We start from the raw sequence: 23134 nt of genomic DNA on the forward strand, positions 1-23134 counted from the left end.
TCAATTTTCAGTTGGACTGCATTTTATTATTTTGAAAACAACCCAATTAAATACAGCGATGGCGTAGTGGTATGGCCATCTTCTTATAATCAAGGGGTCCCAGGTTTGATACTCGATGGAGGCACATAGCGGTTCGGATCCCACTTTAAACTTTAAGTCCAGAGGAGTTTTCTTCCGGTTTCTTTAAATTATTTATTTTTTTGTCCCGATTAGCCTTACTGTGCATAAAGTGGACTTAAAACACTAACTCAATCAATCAATCAATGACAATTACATGCGTATAGCGTATTTGGACAAATGGTAATTCCGTCACGGTAATTCCGTTACACCCTGTTTAGGATCAGAATACAAAAAGAATTTCAGTTGTGTGTCCTGCTATGATGAGCATGCTTTGAACTATTTTTCCCAATATTAACATTTCAGACAAAAGTTCATAATTCACAGAAATTGGAAAATGTCAGTATGCACCTGCAAAGGAGGTTTACATGAAGGTAATTCCGTCACATGGATTTTAAACACAATTCTCTGCCTAGTACATCCAAATAATTTACATTTTTTGCAAGCTTGGAGTTGTACTACATTGTGTCAATACATATAGCACGACAAGTCGCATATTGTACTATGTATGTAATCGTATGAGGGAAATATGTAATTACATAGCTTTCCAAAAGGTAATTCTGCCACGTATGGAATTGCTCTAATATGAGGATAAAGATAAATTTCCTCCAAATCCACTTTGACAGTTTTCCAGATAGTCTTAGTGATTTTAATGGATAACAAGGGGAGAGGTCCCACCAAGATATAAAGGAGATGATGGAGGAAATATTTCAAAGCAGATGGGACAGATACGAGATAGCAAATCAGTGGTGGCGATTAGGTGGGGTGTGAAGGGGCACCTGCCCCCTCCCCCGTTTTGGTACCCAATCGCCGCGCTGGGATCTTCAACGTGATTGTTCTGACACGTTACACACAAGAAAATCTCAGAAACAACGTTTTTCTCATCATTAAGAGTGATTAACAATGAGATTTCATGCTTTTTTAATGTTTTTTAAAGGACAGCCATTACTCAAGAACTAGAGCCAATGTCAGTGATGTGCGTCTACGCGTAAACAACGATAGTCTACATTCTGCACGTAGACTATTTTACACGCAGATTACGTAATCTATGTAAACAACATGGCGAAAGGTGATAACTTAGCAAAGAGCGCCGTGCAATTAAAAGAAAATTATACTACGTATCAGTTGCTGATGTGTGAGGAGAACTTTTCATACTCTTTCTTCCAAATTCGAACAATTTCTCACCTAAGCCCCGCGACAGGTTAACCTTGCAGCAACTTTTCGCATATATAGACCCAAACGTGCGCGCAGAAAATAGTTCCGCTGCAATACTGCGGATTTTCTCACTGTCTGTGATATGAACAGCTCAGCGGTTAAGGTGAGACTGCCATGGGGATGCTGAGTGCTGCTCTAGAGTGGATTGATACATAAAACCTGCTGCAAACTTAACCTGTCGCGGGGTATAGGAAGAAACCTAATATAGGAAATATTCTAGTGTTTTATGGGAAAAGACCACTCTTGCCTCACGACTGCCATCTGTTGTTGTTTTTTTGCATACTATTTATCTTCTTCCATAGTTGATAATAGAAGAGACGAGAAATTTTGTTGTAAATTGGATTCTTTTTAGTTCGTTAGGAACCAATAGAGTTGAAAATGTCACTTTCCTTTCATGAAAGCCTTGAAAATTAATTTTAATGCACTTTAGATTGTCTACGTAGTCTATGTAAACTACAACCCAATGTAATCTACGCGTAGATTACGTGTAGATAACGCATGTAGACGTAAACTTATAGTCTACGGCACATCACTGGCCAATGTAGAAAAACTAATATCATATTTGAAATCACAATGGCACAGATACCCTAAAATGACAAATTTCGTTGGCAATAAAAAATGTGTTTACCAGTGTAATTTAAATACTTAACTGACAACTGAGTATTGAAGACAAAGCGACGTTCTCTCACGGCCGCCGGTAGACAAATGCCGTTTTTTTCCTGCACATGCACCTCAACCCGTCCACCAATCGGCGCCCTTTAGTGACGTCTATCACTTTTGCCAAATTTATTTTATGAGCACTCGCACCTAAACAAACCAAAAATTTTACATCGGTGATCGAAGTAGGAAAATCAAAAACATTATGGTAGTGCTACAACTGTTTCAAGCATTGCCATTGGCTGGTAGTTTTTTTGGGTAGTAAATAATCTGTGGTGGTTAGGTTCTCGTAGAAGAAGAGAAATTGTTGTAGCAGCAATACCGACCAAACATTATTTGGTGGATGATAGATTCCGAAAAAGACAGTGATACAACTAGAACAGATAAGAGAAGAGAGGAAAATGAAAATGGGGAATAAAGAAATAGGAAAATGAGATAGAGAAGCAAAGAAAGCGAGAAACAGGTTAAGAAAATAAAAGGGAGACAACAGAAAGCAAAGTGGAGAGAGAGAGAGAGAGAGAGAGAAGGAAAGAAAACAATTCAGCGTAAGAAAGAAATAGACAAATAGAGGAAAGTACAGGAAATTAGGATAAAGGAGAATGAAATGAGAAAGAGGAAGAATGAAAGAGGAGAGAGACAGAGAGAGAGAGATAAATATGGAGAACGGAAGCTTAGAAATGGGGTGTAAAGAGATAAAGAAAAAGCAGATTAAGAAAAGAAGAGAGACAAAGAAAGTGAAGGCAAAATGGAACAAGAGGGAAATGATGAGTAAGTTCTAGAAGAAACGGAGAGGAGAGAGAAAGAGAAGAAAAGAAAGACACCGAGAAAGATAGAGAGAGGAAGAGATTGAAATAAAAATAGTGGATGCGTCAGTATTTGGTCTATTGAATTGACTTATTTTGCTTCGAGTTTCTGGCATTTTTGACTTATTTCGAAGATGGGGATGAAATGTGATGAGATGACAAACACATGTGGAGAGGATTATATTGGCCAGAGCCTCTTTAGTTTGCAAAATGCAGTTCAGTACCTATGTGGTACACCCCATAGGCGCCGACTCCATGGGGCTTGGGGGGGCTGGAGCCCCCCAATGTTAATGATGTGGGGGCAGAGCCACACAAATAATTTTGCTTAAGAGGATCTAATGTATTATTTTGCTTCTCTTGTAAAGTTTACTCTGAATTGTGCCACATGAACTTAACTTTAAATACACATTTGAAATGTCCTAGACAATCAACTTTGGAGGGGCTGAGACCGCTAAACCATCAACTTTGGGGGGCTATGACCAGAGACAGCAAAACATATGAATTATTACTATATACTAAGTATATAACTATGAGTATTGTTAACATTTTTACAAAAAAGAGCTTCAAAAGAAGATGTGCATGAACTAGGAGAGTGGATGGGACGTTCGGGCTACAAATGGCTCTCATATGACATTCAGAACGAGATCATTGATATATTAGGGAGATCTGTTTTGCGCTCCGTGGTAGCAGATATTAAAAGTCGGGAATATTTTGCTATTATGGTTGACGATATTTGTGACATATCCATCCGTGAATAATTAACATTTTGCATTCGAACTGTAAATAAAAATGTTAATATTCTTGAGGAATTCATGGGCTTTTACGAGATTCCGATCACTGAGGCCAAAACTTAAAAAATGGAGGGAGTGAGTCATTCATTAATTTATTTCAGTGATCAGAGCCCCCCCCCCCAATAATTTTGACAAGTCGGCGCCCCTGGTACACCCCTTGGACTATTTGCATCCTTCACTTTGCACAGATTAGTAAGCCCCTTACCATAATTAAACTCGGCACGTGCCTTGAGGACTAAGATTTCTCCTTACCTAGGTTAAAAGCTGAGACTGCAGAGGTGCGCCCAGCACATAATATGAGGAAAACACGGACTGTAAAATATTGCTGTAACTTTAATTCGCTGTAGGTTCTTTCTACCGAATTTTCACAGTAGATAGAAAATTGACACACAAATATGCTGAAAGAATTCATGCTTGTTTTTCCTTCAGCATGCGGAACGGGAAAAACTTCAGGAAGCTTGCGACATATCAACAAAAAGTAGGAAACGATTTTTTATTGTTACCGGTCACGCAGGGGCGATGCACGAGCTTCCAGTGGTTTTTTATAACCACAATGTTTTTTATGCATTGTGTGCAATTGTGCAATAGAGTGGCGTCTCCAGAGAACTTCCTTCGGAGGGGGGTCAATTGTTTTCAGTCGGGCTCTTGCTATGAAGATCCTTTTACTCTTTGCATGTCGCTCTCTCTCTCTCTCTCTCGCTTCCTTTCCTACCTTTGTTTCTCAAACTCCCTTTCGTTCTTTCTTTCTCAATAATAATTTTCCCTCTCATTCATTGTTGCCCTTTATCTCTATACTTTTTTCGTAATTGGTTTCTATAACTTTCGTTACTTTCTTCTCCGTTTCTCTTTCTCTTTCTTTCCTTCTCTCTTTATCGCTTCTCTTTCTGTGTTTCATCTAGCGCTTTATCTTTCAATATTTTATTCTGCCTTTACACTTCTTTTTCTGTCTCTGTTTAACCTGCTTCTCTATTCCTTTCATCTTCTATTTCTTAAACATATGTTATCTCCTCTCTCTCTCTCTCTCCCTTTCTCTATCTCATCTTTTTTTCCGTAGTTCTTCTCCCTCTCTCTCTGTCTCATTCTTTCTCTTCCATTCTTAACCTGCTTCTCCATCTATTTCTCCTCTTTCCATCTCTATTTTCAAGCTTCCTTTCTTTCTCTATCATCATTTATTCTCTCTCTCTATTTCTTTATCCCTTTCTTACTTTCTCCCTCTTTTATCATCTTTCTCCATATACTCATCTTTCTATGATTCCTCCCCTCTGCAACTTCTTTATTTTCCTCTCTCGGGGAGTAAGGGATGACCTTCGCTGAAAGCATTGAAGCGTTTACCTCACTTCCACGTGGTAACTGTAGAGTGCCACACACGTAAATTTGCCGTTGCGTAGAAACGAATTTTCGTTTCGTCTCCCTCTCCCTTAGCATCATGTGTTCTACCCTGCTCGAAAACCTTCGCTATTGTTGCCACATTGTCATTCCATTCCTGGACACACTCGCGCAAACATCATTGAAAACAATTGAATAGCGCTCCAGCTCGCGGTTCCCACCGTTCGGTAGGGACGCTAATTTGGCAATATAGCACGGCGTAGTGCTTGCTTCTTTTATGCAGTGCATGTTCATTGGCTAGCTAGTAACTAGTGTTGCCAACTGTAATAATGAAGCACTATTTCTGTCACGGAAGGGGAAAAGGCAGGTAAAGTGGCGGTGAGTTTTGTTGGATTGGAAGCACCATATTTTTATTTTATACTAAGTATTTGACCGGTTTGACGTTGTGTGCGTGTATTGCGTGTGTGTATGTAAAAGTGTGTGTTTGCTAATGAACGTTAAATTCCATAATGCCTCCAGTTCTGTCGAAGTTGAAATCAAAAACCTTGCATAGCCAAGCTCGGGAAATTCTAAGCAACGTGCACGAGTTCATGAAGGAGTAAGCCAGTCATGGTGTTAGCATCCCAATAAAGCATTTTGGCAAGAGAGCAGCGAACAGCAGCAACAAATTGTTCATATTTCATAATTTTGGAATTATTCAAAATAAATAAATTATGTGGCTCCAACATCATTTCAACTCTGGCTCCGGCACGTGTTCTTGTAGAAATTGCATAGAGGAGGCTGTCATTTTTGCTGCTTAATGCGATACATATTGTTTTCTGTGTTAAAATTGCCATGCTTTGATGGGTGACCAAGTTCATAGCAGGGCCGGCGGAAGGGGAGGGCGAACCGTGCCATCGCCCAGAGCGGCAAAATTTGAAGAGAAGAAAAAAATAAGCCTATTGAAAACTGTGATCGAGCAAGATATATTTTTGCGCTGAATAGTATTGAAATAGCATAAGAAGTCTCATTATTTATTTTATATTTTGATGTTTTAGTTAGGAATATATTGATTTTCAATTTTCCGTTGCTGCGTAATGACCGGGGGGGGGGGGTCGAAATAGAGCGGCATCTGCCGCCACCTCCCAGGGAGGCAAAATGACTAGCGCCTGCCCTGGTTCATAACAAAAGAAAAAGCCGCGCAGCTTATCGTCTAGTGGCAGTATATGTACTTGTTATTGTTGTGGAAGCCGGCATCCTTTGTAAATGTACAACAAAGGCAACCGACTGTCGCCGATCTCAGAGAGGAAATAATAATACTGCTTCAGGAGGAGTGTTATGGTGCAATTGTAGCGGTTTAACACGTTGGCATGTTATTATCTGCCGTTGCAGTTCCATACCAGTGTATACGGGTTTTGGGAGTGAAAAGTTAGAACGCCACCAGTGCATTAATGCAATGAAAAATAATATATATATTTTTTTATTTTGTTTGAAATCACTCAAATAAGGAATCGTATGAAGAAGTCTTCTTTGCAGCATTTTTGGTAATTTTACTTATGTGTTAGTTCATATTTTGCGAATTCTTAGTCCATATGTATGTAGCTACATACAAAGCCACTTGTTAGTACATATTAATCCTAGTCCTGGTATAATGCATGACGTTTAAAACTCAACGTTAGATAGACCTGAATTCTCTAATTTTATTGTTGTACGTAACAGCTGTGCATCGGCGCACTGCAGCGATTTTTCTATCTGCTCCATTAGCAACACTGCTTCTTTAGTTGTTTCGCGCATCGCACGGCAGAATTATCTGCGCTGGACTCTACATTATACAGAGAGTTCATACGATACGCGAACGATGAGCAGGCCTTTACGGAATTATAAATTGAATTTCAAGCCTTTGGCCCTCAACTGGGTCTTCATGATGATATGAAAGTTACGTCCTAAGAATTAAAAACAGTTTATTCTAAGCTATTACTTCACTTGAAACAATCCGTTACAAACTCAGTTTGCATTTTTAACACAACTTGAAATGAATCTTTCTAATAAAAAAATCGAAATCAAGAACTTCAAACACTGACGTTGATACAGCGTTCTTGAATTCAGCAAGTCCCTGTTAATTTATATACATATGTACAAAAGAAAAAGCGAGAAGTGAGTGTAGAAGACAATGACAGTTACTACGTCTAGAGGGTTTTATTACGTCTGTCCTTCCTCTTAATCAATCTATGTTCAAAACTGAATGGCCAGAATGCATTTCACCAACATGATACAATTTACAAACCAGTTGCACAGGAATCTGGATGTACAGTGAACATTGTACTACATCATTGTTTGAACCAAGTAACTATAGCTGTAACTCAAGATACATTACCTTGCCTAAAGCCATCAATTCAAATTATATGCCCGGTAGATTTGTGTGACAAGGCAAATAGCTAAATTTAAGTCCACAATATGTCGAAAAATTAAACACTTTGCAGAATGTATATAATGGATTGAAAACTGGATGAATCCGGATAAATGAACAATTGAACATCCTATACTGGGACAACACACAGCCCTACAGAGTGTTATACAGGTACTAACTGTAGACCCAGGCGTAATATCCCAAGACATCTAAACTAACAATAAATCGTCCTTAGACAAACAAACAAAGAAACAGAAAATAAGAAGAAGCCAATTTACTGTCTGGCTGCCTTAGCTGAGTCCATGGACGGAAGTGCGCATGCGTCAACTGGACGTGTTCATTGGCAAAATAGGGGTGACTGCACTTTAGGTCAGAAAGCGGGTTCTGTGAAAATGGTCTGCTGTGGAAACAACAATGAAGTTTCAAACGTAGTAACATCGCCGCCAAAATACGTAGATATGTTTACGAATTATGTAAGAGTACAGAATGAAAAGAAAATAGCCATCCATATACTATATAAGCAAACAGAGTATATCAGAAAAGTATTCATTACATCACATTAGTAGATAAACTTGTTTGTAAACGTACACAGCAGTAATCAGGATAGTATTCACTAATAATAGTATTATTATACAAATTATTATAAATATAATAAAGAAAATATAGCAACTGAATGGTTTGTGGCTTTGTGTATTATATCGAGGGCGTTTTGTAGAATGTACAACAGGGACCAAAACGTCACACTTTTCTTTGTTCCACTTCGAAACGGTTTGTTACGAATTGTAAGAGACATCACAAACACAACACAACACAACAAGCGAGCCTATGCAAGCAAGATGCTACAGGGTGGTTTGGTGAGTGTTCTGCGTGCTTCCCCTCCCGCGTTTTGAATCGTACTTTCCAGCTACTTTCGTTTCCCTTGGCCGAACTGATTTTCGGTTCCGGATCCGTGTACACGATTCTCCGTTCTGATCTGAGTGCCTGATTCTCACCAGATCCGAAAATTTTGGGCCATCTCTTCCACAGTGATGTCTAAAATTAAGCGAATGTCCCCCGATTGAGAGTGGCCGCGGTGGCTCAGTCGGTAACGCGTCTGACTACCATGCTCAAGGTCCCGGGTTCGATCCCCGGCCGGTTCAAATCCGGGAACTTTTCTAACGGTGGAAGCGGCCCCGGCGCCTACCCAGCGTCGAATAACATGGATACCTGGGGGAAACCCTGGGGGGTAAAGGCGGTCAGGGGCGTGATGCTGATCACATCACCCCCACTCACGACCGGATCAAGAAAGTGTGGGGCGTTACCCCCACACCCCCTATACGCCTTCATGGCGTGGTGCTATGCACAGGGGAACACTTTACCTTTTTTTTTTTTTTACCCCCGATTGAGATTCCCGAAATATCTACAGTCCCGCCGCTCTTATATCCGGCGCGGGAACCGCCTTTATGTCAGTGACACTCAATTGCCTCGTTTCCCTACGAAGGAACTCGCGGTCAAACAACCAAGGCTTACAGCTTGGGCAAGAAGCGGCAACTCCCCAAAGCAGCCAGCAGGGAAACAGGATTTTGTCCAAATTACTGTTCTGCGCTGTGATTGCACGCCGGCTCCTACGACGACCGGACCTTAGCAGCCACAATAAATCGTCAGTTGACGAAAAAGTAGAATTGGTCGTCCCTTGTTGTTTAATATCAAATCGCCTCTGGGAATGATGTCCGTAACTAGTAATTGAAGGGCTCTGGTGTAAAACACGGTAAGTGACACTTTGTTCATTTTTGAGTTACAAAGTAAAATGTGCGAACCTTCAATTTTCGAGTGAAATTGCCATGTCATACAATTTGCATTGGACTCGGTGAAGCCTTCTGAAATTGGTAAACATAACACGATTCTTAATGAACTCAGAAATGACCATAATGTCACACTTACTTACCGCATTTTACAACCGAGCCCTTCAATTATATATCTGGCAGGATACAACTGAAAAACAAAATGCATCCGACGCGGTAAACTGTAATTAATCCTCTACTTCTTTTGAAGGCCCGTCTGTCTTGTCTGGTAAGATCAATCAACCAATCAATGAACCGCTAGCGCCCTTCATTCTCTCCCGTTGGCCGACTAAGTACACTCCGTCATTGTTAAGGGTGAAACTCATTTACTGGCCGAGCCTCGTATATATCAGTTACGAAGTTCCATTCCATACGAGTGACATCCGCACTAGACACATCTTGGTAATCACCGTTCCTGAAAGTGTAACCTTGGAGGTTTCCGCAAGATGTTTCACACTTTGTATTTATCATCCTGAATGTCAATAAAAGTCAAGTTAGACAGCCACGTCATCAGCCGACACGTAATTACTCTTAAAAAAGATTTCGAAACCGACCTTGCTGCTTTGGGTGGGAAAATGATGCAACACAGTAATAGTCTGTGACCACAGATAATTAACTCTACAGAGTATAAACGTTCTGCGCAAAAGGTGGCTCCATGGTGAGAGAATTCGGAACTCCTCTATCATAATCGCAGCACCCCTTCCCTAGAAAACTAAAGCGCGTACGCCGTTTATACTGTACAGTGACGACCATAAGTATGTTGAAGTACAGATACCGTGCCAGAACAGCTCATAAATATCCGGGAGACATCTAATGGATATCTTCTGGATATTCGTGTCGAAGTTATGGATATCCATGAATATCCAGCATACAACCATTGTATATCCTCTGGACAGGGGACATCCATGCAGGAAGGATCTTGGACATTCTGTGGATGACTTATGGATACGTTTTGGACATCCGTGCAACTTGGTTCACATCTGGATGTTCTTATTTGAATGTGGATTAGGATATATTATTGACTAGAATTGGACGTAACCTAGATATTATCCTGATTTTTTCACACAGACTTTGTACACTAAAATAACATTCCTGAACTAGATTTACGCATACCAAAGATCTCGTGTACACATATGTTTATAACATGTACTGTCCCTCTCTATCTCTCTCACACACACGTCTACACACCTGGAAAATGTTTTATATTCACACCCATGTCCATGCAAGCAGGATATGCACCGAATTTGAACTTATTCTTCACTGCCTCGGCTCGGGTAAGCAACAGCCTAAATGCAAAATTCGTGGCCGTCGTCGCCTTGTAATCAAGGGGTCCCGGGTTCGATACCCGGTGGAGGCATATAGTGGTTCGGATCCCACTTTAAACTGTAGATCCAGTCCCGATTAGCCTTACTGTGCAATCAATCAATGCAATATTCGTGGCGAGCGAGACAGAAAAGGAACTTTCTCCTGGCCTTGCGCGCATGCGTGACTCGTTGGGCCAGACGATAGGCCTATGCACTACGTTTCGGGTCGGGTGACGTTTGCGAGTTATGATTTTAGAGTGCAACAACACACTTTGAGTCCTAATATAATTAGCTGAATCTATAGGACTCTATAAATGAATCTTTCCACGAATATAAAATAGTTATGTCAATTTTTTATAACATGTGGACATTATGCCGTATATCCTATGGATATCAAGCAGTGGAAATCCTCCTGAAATCCAGGACGAGATATCTCATATACATGTCCAATTCATATCCATAATATCCAGGGATTTGATCTGAACATTGCGGATATCCTGTGAGTATTCCCTGGAGATTTGTGCTGTATGCAGATAGATAAAACTTCCGATGGCGCAACAGCCCGTGATGGCTAGGGCCTTGGGGCCTACCTACCGACTGCCGGCCTCACTCCCACCTGCCTCAGCCGAGGTGGGCGATCATCCAACCGGTTACGGGATGACGTGTGGTCAGCACGACGAACCCCCTAGTCATTGTTGTAAGTTTCCATGACCGTGTTACGCTACTCGTTCGTAGCTCCTCAATTTTCTTACTAAGGTGGGTGGCCATACACAGGCCGAAATCTCAGGAGAAGAGTTGTTACGCTTCCCCCAGGAGACTCGAACCAGCGCGCCATTGGCGTGCCCAGGATTTTTGAAAGGGAGGAGGTTATGTTTATGTACACTTTTTCTGATAGTCAGCCTTCATTTTGTCGTCTTTTCTTACCTTTGACGTTCGTTAGGATTACTGAACCAAAAGGGGGGGTGTTATGACCCCCACCAACCCCCAACCCCCTTCGGCACGCCACTGCAGCACTTCTCGTAGCCCGAGCCCCAACCCTGATGCCTACAGGCGCTCTGTCCGAAAGGTACAAAGTACAGACTTGAATTATGGTCTTGGCGGAAGTGACGTCACCTAGTACAGTTCGAAAGCGCCAAGAACAGAAGTACGCAAGTGCACAGCTCGCAGTGCAGGTGGTTGGTGACTAGGTCACGTGGTTTCCGCACTCGTTGTTCATTTGTTTAAAATCACGGAGGTAGAAAGAGAGCAACACAGGTTAAATATACGTTATGGGCCAGCAAGTTGTTGGTTATAGTTCTTCTAATGTGTGGAAATGTATGTGTACGAACATTTGAAAATGCTATGTGATTTCTGTGGTGAAAAATAAGTGTGCTATGTGATTTCTGTGGTGAAAAATAAGTGTTTAAAAGCGAGAAAAACAACGAGTACTCAGTTTTATCTACTGATCGTATTTGGCGCTGCAGTCGAAGTGCAATTCGAAAGACGTGTACTTTCAGTCCACGACTTGAAGACCGCACTCCAAGACCATATTCGGAGGATGCTCGCTTCAAGTACGGTCTTGCACCTTTCGGACACGGCCATAGCCACGGGGCGAGACAACTATGATCATTGCATTCAAATAAGTTATACAAATTAGAGTTTCGTAACAGCCATGGCCTCAGAAAAAGATTAGTGGAGGGGCAGAATGGGCCTGGGAGGGAATATTTTCTGGGATAATAGATGGCGCCATCATCTAGCTTTCCATTAGGGGAGTCGCCCCCTCCCCCCTGGCGTCGTAACTGTCTCGTGCCGCCACACATTTCATACAAAACAATACACTTTCAATTCAAGCCACAAGCAGACAGCTTCAAATACAATATGGCGCTCGCTAGTACTCATGTATGACGTCAGACATAATCCGGCAACTCTACGCTCCGCTGATTCCACGTGCCATGTTCTTGAAACTTCAACAAATATGCGAGAATCAGTTCACGTGAATATCATAGATAAGGATATTATAATCGGAAACAAGTTGACGAGTTAGCTTTTTCCAATGTAGCACAATGTACACGCATCAGACAGCTGACACTGTTGCCAGATAAGATAATTCTAATTGTTTTCTGAACGTTGATAATGCCTGGAAAAGAATAGTGATTATGCATCTACCTATCTTATTACTCTGTCGCTACATCTTGTAGTGTGACGGTTATTTTTTTGTTAGCCCCCTCCCCTCTAAATTTTGCTTCAGTTTGTTTCTTAAGTACACTTTATGCACTGGAAGGTCCCATCCCATCCTTAGCAGAGAATCAAGACAATTTAAAGTGGTTGTTTTACTTAGGAATTTAGTACATAGAGGAATTTCATGGCCGAAAAATTCACCTCTTCCACCAACAGTACGAAATTTTGGATTTGGTAAGACTTTCGGGGGAGGTTCGGACCCCTTCTAAATATGTCCTTGGGCAATACATCCTACTTTTAGAGTGTGTCTACTCGAAAATTTGAAGTCTCTAGTATATCCAACATTTTTGCTTCTTGGTTCTGTTTAAAGTGGAAAAAAAAATTTTTAAAAAAAATTAAAAAAATACTGGAACTAAGCAAGTTCTTGTGGGTAGAAACAAGACTACAGTCGAGGATATAAGCCGTATACCCTTTGATTAATCTTACTCATTAGACCTTCTGTTCTGCTACAACGCGCATACCTTCTTATTTCGTTTCGTTTTAGTTATTTATGAAATTTGGCCATTACTTCAATGAGTTCATTACTGTCAAATACTTCTGGTTTCATGTTATTGGGAGCATAATGTAGTGTTGAATTATTTATTAACGAACTAACGAAAATTTCATCAAACAGTAGAACAAAATTATTACAAGAAAGCTCCTACATGCATGACGAACGAAAAACAGATTTGGCAGTACTTGCTCCCGACATATGTGCGTATGTCACAGAATCTTGCAGTAGAAATACAAAACCAGACGACTTCCTGGTCACAGTTGCCAGCTCATAGTAAATCTTTACAAACAAAGTTACTAAAACAAATATCTCCTACAAGAAGGGCCCACCAGTCGATCAGTTTAAGCTCAGAAATATGTGATGATGTGTCTACAAATGACAATAATTCAAAAGTATGTGTAAAACGTTCTAGTGACACGTGTGGTGACGTATAGGTGTGGTTCACGCACCTACGTCACAAACTGTTGCATTGTGGTAAAGGTTTCTGCAAGCATGGCGGCTGTGCGCATCATGACGTCACATGAGACCCACCTATAAAGATAGGCACTTTGGAGTGTTTTCGAGCATACATGTAGAAACAGCTACAGAAGGAGATTTTACTGCTCATTGTACTGCAGTCTTCAAACTACTTTCTTTTATCAAGTGATTCATTTTTAGTGTTCTTAGCAGTATTATTAAAGTTATGAAGAGTATATAAAAAACAATATTAACATGAAGGTAACATGCTATACTGTAGCCTATGAAATACTACTTTACCTTTAAATGCAATCATTAAAATACGGTAAATTAAGATGGTTGCTTAATTGAAAGCACAGTAAACTGGTAATAAACCGTAAACAATGATTTTTATCTGTCGCGGGACCCCCTGAAGGGTGGGACGTCGGGCGAATGTCCGAGATTTCCTCCCTAGGACCACCAGCTCTGGGACACACTGACGTTATGGACTACCTCGAAAACTCCTGATGAGGGACGTCGTTTTGTTAGATCGTACGGGGACAATAATATGTAAATTTGAAGGAAAAAAACAGACGAAACTATGAACCACCTTGTAAGTGCCATAAATATAACTTAATTTCAAACTAATAATTGCCTTGTTGTTAAGAGGAAAGACATTTTTCCATCTTGAGGTTGTAAAGGAATGTTTAGAGCCAAAACGACGATTTATTGGACATTTGTTTAAAACTTTAGGGAGATACTCAGAAAAAAATTGAGGCAGGCTCGTGGTGAGGGATAGGCGTGGGCTACGGGAGGGGGGGCTGAAGTCTAAGACGCCATTTAAAGCTTTAAAAAAATACATACCTTTGATTGGTCACCACATGAAAATAGACGTGATCATTCAATTCGGTAGATGACGTTCCCTGTTCGACCACACGTCACGAAAAGATCTCATATCATAAATGCTTTTTCGATTTATAAGGTTGATACGAAGGTTCACACTTGCCCTCCATATAGATATGTATATATTTTATATTATGCTTACTTACTGACATTCTCAACTATTCTTAACCTTTGGTTTTCTTCTTTTACTTGTAGGCTTATATTCTGGTAGCAGACAGCTGACATTTTCTGTTTCCGAAACTAGTAGTACGTGTTTAAAGATGTTCTACAGGCATTGAGATTTAAATATGCTAAACTTTTTAAAAAAATCAGAAATGAAAACTACGAATCTTTAAATATAACCAATAATATTATTTTCATGAGTATTTCTTAGTTTTCACATTACGCAATTTGTAGGATGTTAATATCACAAACCGTGGCATAAGAAGAAAATATCCAAACAGTATTCTCTCATGGTATCTGGTATACCGCCGGAAAACCAACCTTTTTCATGTACGTATATAGAAATTGCTGGAAAGTTTGATGATGTCGGACTTCTGTTCTCGTTTTACTTTCATGCATGCAATATTATACCTGTATATAAGAAATAAGAATCGTTGCGGTAAACCAGGTCAGATTTTCAGAATGTACAGTGGGATCCATGAGTTTTAATTACCGTGCAAATTGTCCATCACCATATTCCTGCACTTTATTTGACCCAATAAGAGCTTCAAGAATTAAAAGAAAGCTCAAAACAAGCTGTTGACAACTTCTGCACCAGCATACATAAAAATCCATTGCTTACAAACACATAGGATGTAAGAGAAAAATTAATGAAAATAGTCATGGGCAATTTGCACGGTAATACTCACGGATCCCACTCTACGCCACTCTGAAGAATGTACATAAAATGTCGGTGCTTGGTAGTGCTAGGGGGCGCCACCAATCCACAATCCTGCCTAGGATGCCAAAATTATCTAGTTAAGGAGCTGATTTGAGGGATGTTAGGAGGGTGCTGTATGTGTGTGGATAAAACACTCAAGAAAGTCACATGTCCAGCTGCAAAGGAATACGATCATAGCAGTTTCTTCAGTTCAATCATAGTTATTTCATAGAAATATCACAGTCGCGCAGCGAACGCGTCAAATAATGAAGTGGGGCGAAATGGCAAGATAATTAAGCATTCAACGAAACGAAAGAAATTCTTACCTGTTAAGTTTCGCTGAGCACGTCCGTGGTGTGAAATTGATTACGGTTTGGTTTAGTAGCGCCCTCTGTTGCGACTGAGACACACCGTGAGATAATACTCACCTGATAATGTTGGCAGGTCTTATCGCCTTTTCTGTCGATCAGCGTATTTTCATACGTTTGTGACGTCATAGCTGGACGAAACTAACCTTCAAAAGCTTCGTTCGAGACCATAATATACAGCCCTATTATAAGTGAGTTGGTTCAATATTGGCTGCCAAAAGAGACTACCATATGCTCCGATACTGCCATTTTCTTCCCACACTTCCACTACCTGATAAATAATTTTAAATATATTTATGTAAATTTATACACATATGTAAGAGCTATGAAATGATATACATATTCATTTATTATTATGTATTTCGCATATAGGCTAATGCAGTGGTCGGAATTAGCGCGCTACTTGTAGCGTCGCTACTGTAGCTAGCTACAAAATTTGTAGCCGTAGCGAAGCTACAAAATTCCTGTAGTTGTAGCGAAAATTTCGCTACAGCTACATTTTTCTCAGCATTTTGATGTAATTTTTGAATGTGGCAACGGCATCAAAAATAAATGACAATATTGCTTACTTTTGCAAGAGACTCATAAAGACAAAGTCCATTACATGCAAATACAGATAATGTAGATTATAAATATCTTTATATCGCAGATTATAAATACACTGGTCTGCATGAAAATCGGCCCTGACACTATTCCTTCTGATTCTTATGTAAAATGACCTCCTGAATCCGAATATGACCCCCGTTTTCCCCCATCACCCACCGTTTTCGGGGGGAGCCACCCCCCCACCTATTTTTATCAGCTTTCGATCATTTAGAGGGATGAAAAGGATTATTTCAGCCTTTACATTTCTTCTGAGGTGCTATAGCGGTGAAAAGTTCTAAAACATGAATATTTGTAGCAAGGAGTTAGATTTGGGGGGATTTGCCCCCTTAAATTGTAAAACAAATCATTAAAAATGGTCGATTTTTCCAGTTTTTTCGCAATTTTTTCACTTATTTTCTACATATTCTAGCTTTCAGCCCCCTCATCCTCCCCCAAACACCCCCAAATAATAAAAATATGTAGCAACAATAATAATATATAGCAACAATAATAAAATATATAGCAACAATAATAAAAATATATATAGCAACAGTTCAGAAGATTCACTGTACCATGCTGGCGCTCTCAATACTTCGTGCGCCCCCCCCCCATTTTCCCCCATCAGCCGCCGTTTTCAGGGGAGCCCCCTCTTATTTTTTATCACGTTTTGATATTTTATGGCCATGATTTTGATTTGGAGGGGTGAAAAGAATATTTCAGCTGTAAAGAATAATAAATAAACGGTAACGGTAAACGGCTTCTTTTCCTTTTGAACCCTGAGGTACCAAAAACCAGCAGTACTCTGCTAACATGCTCGCGTTCCACTTCCCTAAAAATCTCCTCTCGAACTTATTGATGTCTTGATGGAACCGTTCTATAAACAGTCTCCATTTGTCTGGGTCTCATGTCATCTTCAGTTCTATCATCAATGCATTTGAATTAGGGCAGAACACTAAGCCTTCATTTTCCGAAAAAAGTAATTTCAGGGTTGACTGCCTGGTCCTGTAAGAAGAGATTTTTACGCCCTTTTCTAAGAGATTCCACTGCTGAAGTCGAGATCCAAGAAGTTGAGATTTACTCTTAGGTAACTCCAAATCCCTGACGACATCATTCAATTCCGACTGAGTAACGAGGTGAGGTTGTCGATGAGCTGAATAAGCAGAACACTCTTCATCATCGGTGGACGTATCATTTGATGGTCCAGGCTGTGGCTCAAAGTCTTTCAAATACATTTCTGGCTCTAGAGTATAGGTTTTTGGGGGCACTGGGATTGGCAAAGATTCGTTGTGAGGAACTGGTCTTAGAGCTGAAGGGATATTAGGATACTGAATTGTATGCTTACTTTTGCTAAATAACCCGACGATGGAAGTCATACAAAAGTAACAATCTGTGAGATGACAGCGAGGTTTCCGCCAAACCATGGGCACAGCAAATGGCATTGATTTACAAGTACCTTTGAGCCGACCTTCCCCGTCCCTCCGTCTCCCTTCATTCGGGGTCCTACTCCTGAGCGTTCACCTATACTGAGGGAAAATAAGGATTACAATGCAGGACTATAGTGACAAGATCAATGCAAGTTTAAACTTGTCAAAGCATGAAAATTCCTATGCAAACCTGTTCCCGCAAGGTATTGAGAGCGCCAGCATGGTACAGTGAATCTTCCGAACTGTTGCTATATATTTTTATTATTGTCGCTATGTATTTTTAATATTGTTCCTATATATTTTTATTATTGTTGCTATATATTTTTATTATTTGGGGGTGTTTGGGGGAAGATGAGGGGGCTGGAAGCTAGAATATGTAGAAAATAATTGAAAAAATTGCGAAAAAACTGGAAAAATCGATCGTTTTTAATGATTTTTTTTACAATTTAAGGGGGCAAATCCCCCCCAAATCTACTTCCTTGCTACAAATGTTCATGTTTTAGAACTTTTCACCTCTCTGGCCCCTCAGAAGAAATGTAAAGGCTAAAATAATACTATTCATCCCTCCAAATTATCGAAAAGTGATAAAAATAGGTGGGGGGCTCCCCCCCGAAAACGGTGGGTGATGGGGGAAACGGGGGTCATATTCGGATTCAGGAGGTCATTTTACATAAGAATCAGCAGGAATGGTGTCAGGGCTCGATTTCTTTTTTTTTTTTCAGACCTGTGATATCTGCGTAATTTATTTCATTAGCATCTGAATAATTCTAATCTCCAGATAACTAACTGGCATATATGAATATATTCCGGCTACTAGCCATTTATTTTAGCTGCATCGCTATTTTGGGGAGAATCATGCCGCATTTGCTACACCGCCAGGAAAAAATGCCCCGTTTGTGCCTCCCCTGGAACAAATCCTGTGGATATCGATGGCGTAACAGACAACAAAACCTCGATAATTACTGTGTAAAACACAACTTACAATGCAAAAACGGGCGATCCATTTTCTACTAATCTGACAAAGCAATAGTGCCAGCAATCAATGGTTCAGTACGTTAACAGCATTGATCATTGTCAGTGAATAGGATCACACTGGCAAGAAATTATTGTTACAAGAGCGATAGTGTTTCTGGAATTACAATTATTTTGGTCATAATGTTTGTTCGCAAATTTTAAAATTACAATATATTTTATGATATTGTAAAGAAAACGTACAAGTTATTGACTTTCCTGCAGAAATGACATTTTTTTGTTAAAATACACAGTTTTCAAATTTATGTATTTTTCCTACTTTTGCGTCCCTTTCCTGTAACTTTTTCTAATCATGGCAATGAGGATGCATTGTTTATTTAGTTATTTTCTTATCTATGGCCGTTTTCTGCCACTTTTGGCTAATTGTGAGAATGGGGAAGAATTATGAGCAGAGTGAGGAATGGAGGAGCAGGAGGATCCCATCTTCCCAACTAGGAGTCTTTCCTAGTGTTTGTTTTGAGTACACTTTATGCACAAATCAGCTGATCGAGACATACGAACCACCATGTGCCCTTAGCCTGGTATCGAACCTGGGGCCCTTTGAATACAAGGTGACAATTACGATTTCCACTGTGTCTTCGGGGGAGCATTTCCAACAGAAAAACTTACGTAAAGCTTTGCACCACCTGTTTCTCATTTATATCATTAGAAGCATCCCCCAGCTATCCTCAAGGTTCGAGCAAATATCCGTCATCCCCAAAATAACATTCTGTTTAAGTTATGAAGATTAAATTGCTAAACATCACAATTTTATCTTATTCCCATTTTGTGCAACACGTTCTAGTTAATTTCGATACATGTGATATTCTTCCAATTAATTTTAAAAAGAAGTCTGTCACATAAATATTTTTCAAATGACAATAAGAACATCACGGATACGTGTAAGACCTAGTTTTTTTTAATTATATGCCACTTACAAAGGTACTTTATTCTCAAACACTTTATTCAAAATATATAACTGAAGTAACACTGCTATAAAAATTATAGAATGAAGGGAATCATGGTAATAAATAACAGAATCTATTTTTCAGTACGTACAACTATCATACTAGGGCTTCTTTTGAATAGCCATATTGCTGTTTTAAGTTTTTAATACAGAAGTAGCGCAAAAGTAGCGAAGTAGCGAGTAGCGCACATGAGTAGCGTAACGAGCTACTTTTTGGTAAATGTAGTTGTAGCTGTAGCGAAGCTACATTTTGGAAGAGTAGCTGTAGTTGTAGCGAAGCTACTTATAACATGTAGCGTTCTGATCACTGGGCTAATGAAATTAATAAATATAAAAATACATAAATATTAATAGGATATAAAGTAGTAGTATACCTTATTATACCTTGCCTCAACGCCTGAGGCGGCTGCCCCCCTACAACCCTCTCCTTCGAAGCTACTGCTTTGTCCGGCCGGCTTTTGTGGCGGATTGGTTAGCATATCGCGCTACGACGCCAGGGATCCCGGGTTCGAATCGCGGCCTGGGCCTGTGTATTCTTTGTGAGAGTTCCTCATCAATTTCATCATCATTCATTCTTGTCGTCGCGATGAGCCAAAAGTGGCAGAAATCCGAAAAACTTGATTCAATTTTAAAATGAATTTATGTGCTACGTTGGCGCCATGGTTTTACCAGAACGAGAAAGAGAAAGAGAGAAGCACACAACACACACACACACGCACAGGGAGAGAGAGAGAGAGAGAGAGAGAGAGAGAGAGAGAGAGAGAGATATCCTTCGTTCTTGTGTTTTCGATATTATCTTCAGTCAAGTACATTAGAAGTCAAAACCAATTCCTTATCTTTGTTGTTACAACAAAACTCTCCCTTCCGGAAAATTTTGGTGGGGGATTTTTTCGGACAAGTTCGTTCGTGGAGGGATTCCCTCTGTGTCCTCCGAGATTTTACATCCTGACAGCTAGATAACCGTTTACCACTCGGAGAATTGGGCTCGTTTTAAAAATTGGAACAAGAACACTACAAATACAAACTCGAATAGTTTCATTATTTTAAATGGTGAGAGGCGCATGCAAATATCTAGTACTTCGTGGATTGCGAACCCAAGGACCACTCTTACAAAGTCAGGGGTTTTGGGTTCGAATCCTAGGTAAGCCAATGAATGTTAATCCTTTTGATTTCATTATCCAAGCATCCCACCTTCGCTATTAACTCAAGGTAGAAAACCACCTTCAATAACCAAAGTAATTGAAAAGAAAGGAATCAATTCTCCATCCTGTCTGAAGGTAAACAGAAGTGGGATATGAACTATAAAAATGTACTTTTACACCGTTTATTATGCTAACAATTCATTTTTCCACCCGTCCAAAAGTCTCTGCCTCATTCCGTGTCCTATGAACATCATTTGTATTTTGTAGTCTCATCAATACGCAAAACCACAAGTATCAAGGTCTTACTCTGAACCCCAGACGTACGGCCACAGATATGTACCAGTGTTGCCACAATTTCCCTTTCCAAGGGGCAAAATTTCCCTTTTTGGACCAATTTTTCCCTTCACCTAAGCAAATTATATAATAATAATGGCCGAATAATAATTAGTAGTAGTAGTAGTAGTAGTAGCAGCAGCATTATTAGTGGTGGTTGTGGAAGCAGTAGTAGCATATTCTATAGTAGTAGTACGTACTTAAGTATTCCGTTGGTTCATGTTCGATGAATAAAAAATGTTTTTTTTTTAAAATTCACATTTAGTTTCACTTCCTGGCCAAATATCCCAGTTTGAATCCTGGTCAGGAATCTATTTCAAAATCGTTAATCCTCATCGTTACTATTTATCCAAAGATGCATAAAAGAAACGTACAATAAACTTAAAGGAGCAGAAATAAGTAGGAATAGCAAAAGAAAGAAATAAAACAACATAAAAATGTGGATATTTAATTAGCGTAAACTGTAGTAATGTAGAGTCAGATGAACTTAAAATTTCCCTGAAATTGTGGTATTTTTCATTGAAATTCCCTTTTGGATAAAATTTCGGTCCGAATTTCCCTTCATGTGGCAACTCTGATATGTACTTGCCCAAAGCCAAACTACTAGTTAACGTTCGTACTCTGTACGAATCGAAAGACCTTGTAACATTTTTAGGAGTGTTAAAATACAAATGAAGGGCCAGGGGGAAAAACGATGAATGTTCATTCGAGACAATTTGCCAGGAAATGAAAAACAAAGTATTTCTTTCCATAAGAACGTTAATATATGCCAAAATAATAATGCGTTTTTCAGGCACTTCTCATCGTTTCCCAACCAACGCCGTTCTCATTCTTATAGTACAGCTTCTGAACTATCAGATGGCGTTGCGATCTCAAAATGGGCGAAAAATCGACATTCATCGTTTTTCCCCCTGGCCCTTCAAATGAAAGAAAACTTTTGGTTTTATTTATTGAAAAAGAACCACTCAGATTGCGCCTTCCTCCTCCCAAAATCAAAAGAGACTGGGTGCGATCATCAATGATCAGGAGAAAGCACAAGCAACCTCCTCATCCGCTTCACGCTCAGAGGAAGGCGCTATAATTCTTCATCGTGGTTGAGTCGATTCCGTGTTTCGGGATCAACGTAAACCAATCATACTACAGAAATGATCCTGTGAAGTATGATCTTAAAATTAAAACACAAAGAAAAATTTCTTTACGTACATTTCTAAACGCACCACTCTGAAGTGTTCAAACATTATGTATCGTACTCTTTTATATACAGATAAAAATTCTAATATTGTTAACAATTTATATGTAAATTATTGATGTAAATTAAATGCTTGGGACATAACGACAATACAATCGAAATGAAGTTGACAGTAAATATTGTTTCTTCGTCTTCCATACTTTTACACTCTGCCATCTAGCGGTTACATTTTAAGTGCATGTGTATTAAGATTATTTGACTGTACTGAAGCAAATTTAGTAATACCACAGATATTAGTAATCACATGACCAAATTTAGTAATAACACATGCCTCTTATGTAACATAGTATTCAAACACAATTTTTTTTTACGGTCTGTAAACTCGATTCGAAAAATTTTCACGTTCGCTTCGAAGAAGGAAAAAATTGTTGCACGAAAGGAAAGGGTAGAAAATACAACTTTAATACAATCGAATAATAACACTTGAATTTTATATTTTTCAAGTTTGTTGAATAAAGAAACAAACTGAGTAAGTTTTCTGCCTTCTTTCTTCACACTATTTTCCTGACATTTTAACGATTAACATAGAAAAGTTAGGTTAGGTTTTCTATGCTATTAACCAACTGATAGCAGCGGCAGCAATGTGACATTGGGTCCTGCAATTCGTGCGCTAAAAGAACAGCACCGTCTGAATAATAGTTCCTTAGTTTCTGTTAAGGCTAGATGTTATGTTACTTATTTTATGTTATATGGTGGTTAATACTGATTATTTCATTCACTTTCAAA

General features: G+C 39.5%; 1 protein-coding gene and 1 non-coding gene across 2 annotated transcripts in view; both read right to left on the minus strand.

Annotated features, from left to right (window-relative positions):
* Positions 1–15717, minus strand: part of Abca3 (ATP binding cassette subfamily A member 3) — a 199481-nt gene extending 183764 nt beyond the window's left edge. Inside the window, exon 1 of the mRNA XM_083110291.1 lies at positions 15656–15717. The gene's annotated coding sequence lies outside the window, so the exon portion shown is untranslated. The remainder of the gene's footprint in view (positions 1–15655) is intronic.
* Positions 15718–22119: 6402 nt separating this feature from the next.
* Positions 22120–22327, minus strand: LOC145978465 (small nucleolar RNA U3). Its single transcript, XR_014440699.1, has one exon. It is a non-coding gene; the product is annotated as a small nucleolar RNA U3 (small nucleolar RNA).
* Between the last annotated feature and the right edge of the window lie 807 nt (positions 22328–23134).

The sequence above is a fragment of the Lepisma saccharinum genome, chromosome 24, assembly GCF_977018435.1.
Source record: "Lepisma saccharinum chromosome 24, izLepSacc3.1, whole genome shotgun sequence".
NCBI lineage: Eukaryota > Metazoa > Arthropoda > Insecta > Zygentoma > Lepismatidae > Lepisma > Lepisma saccharinum.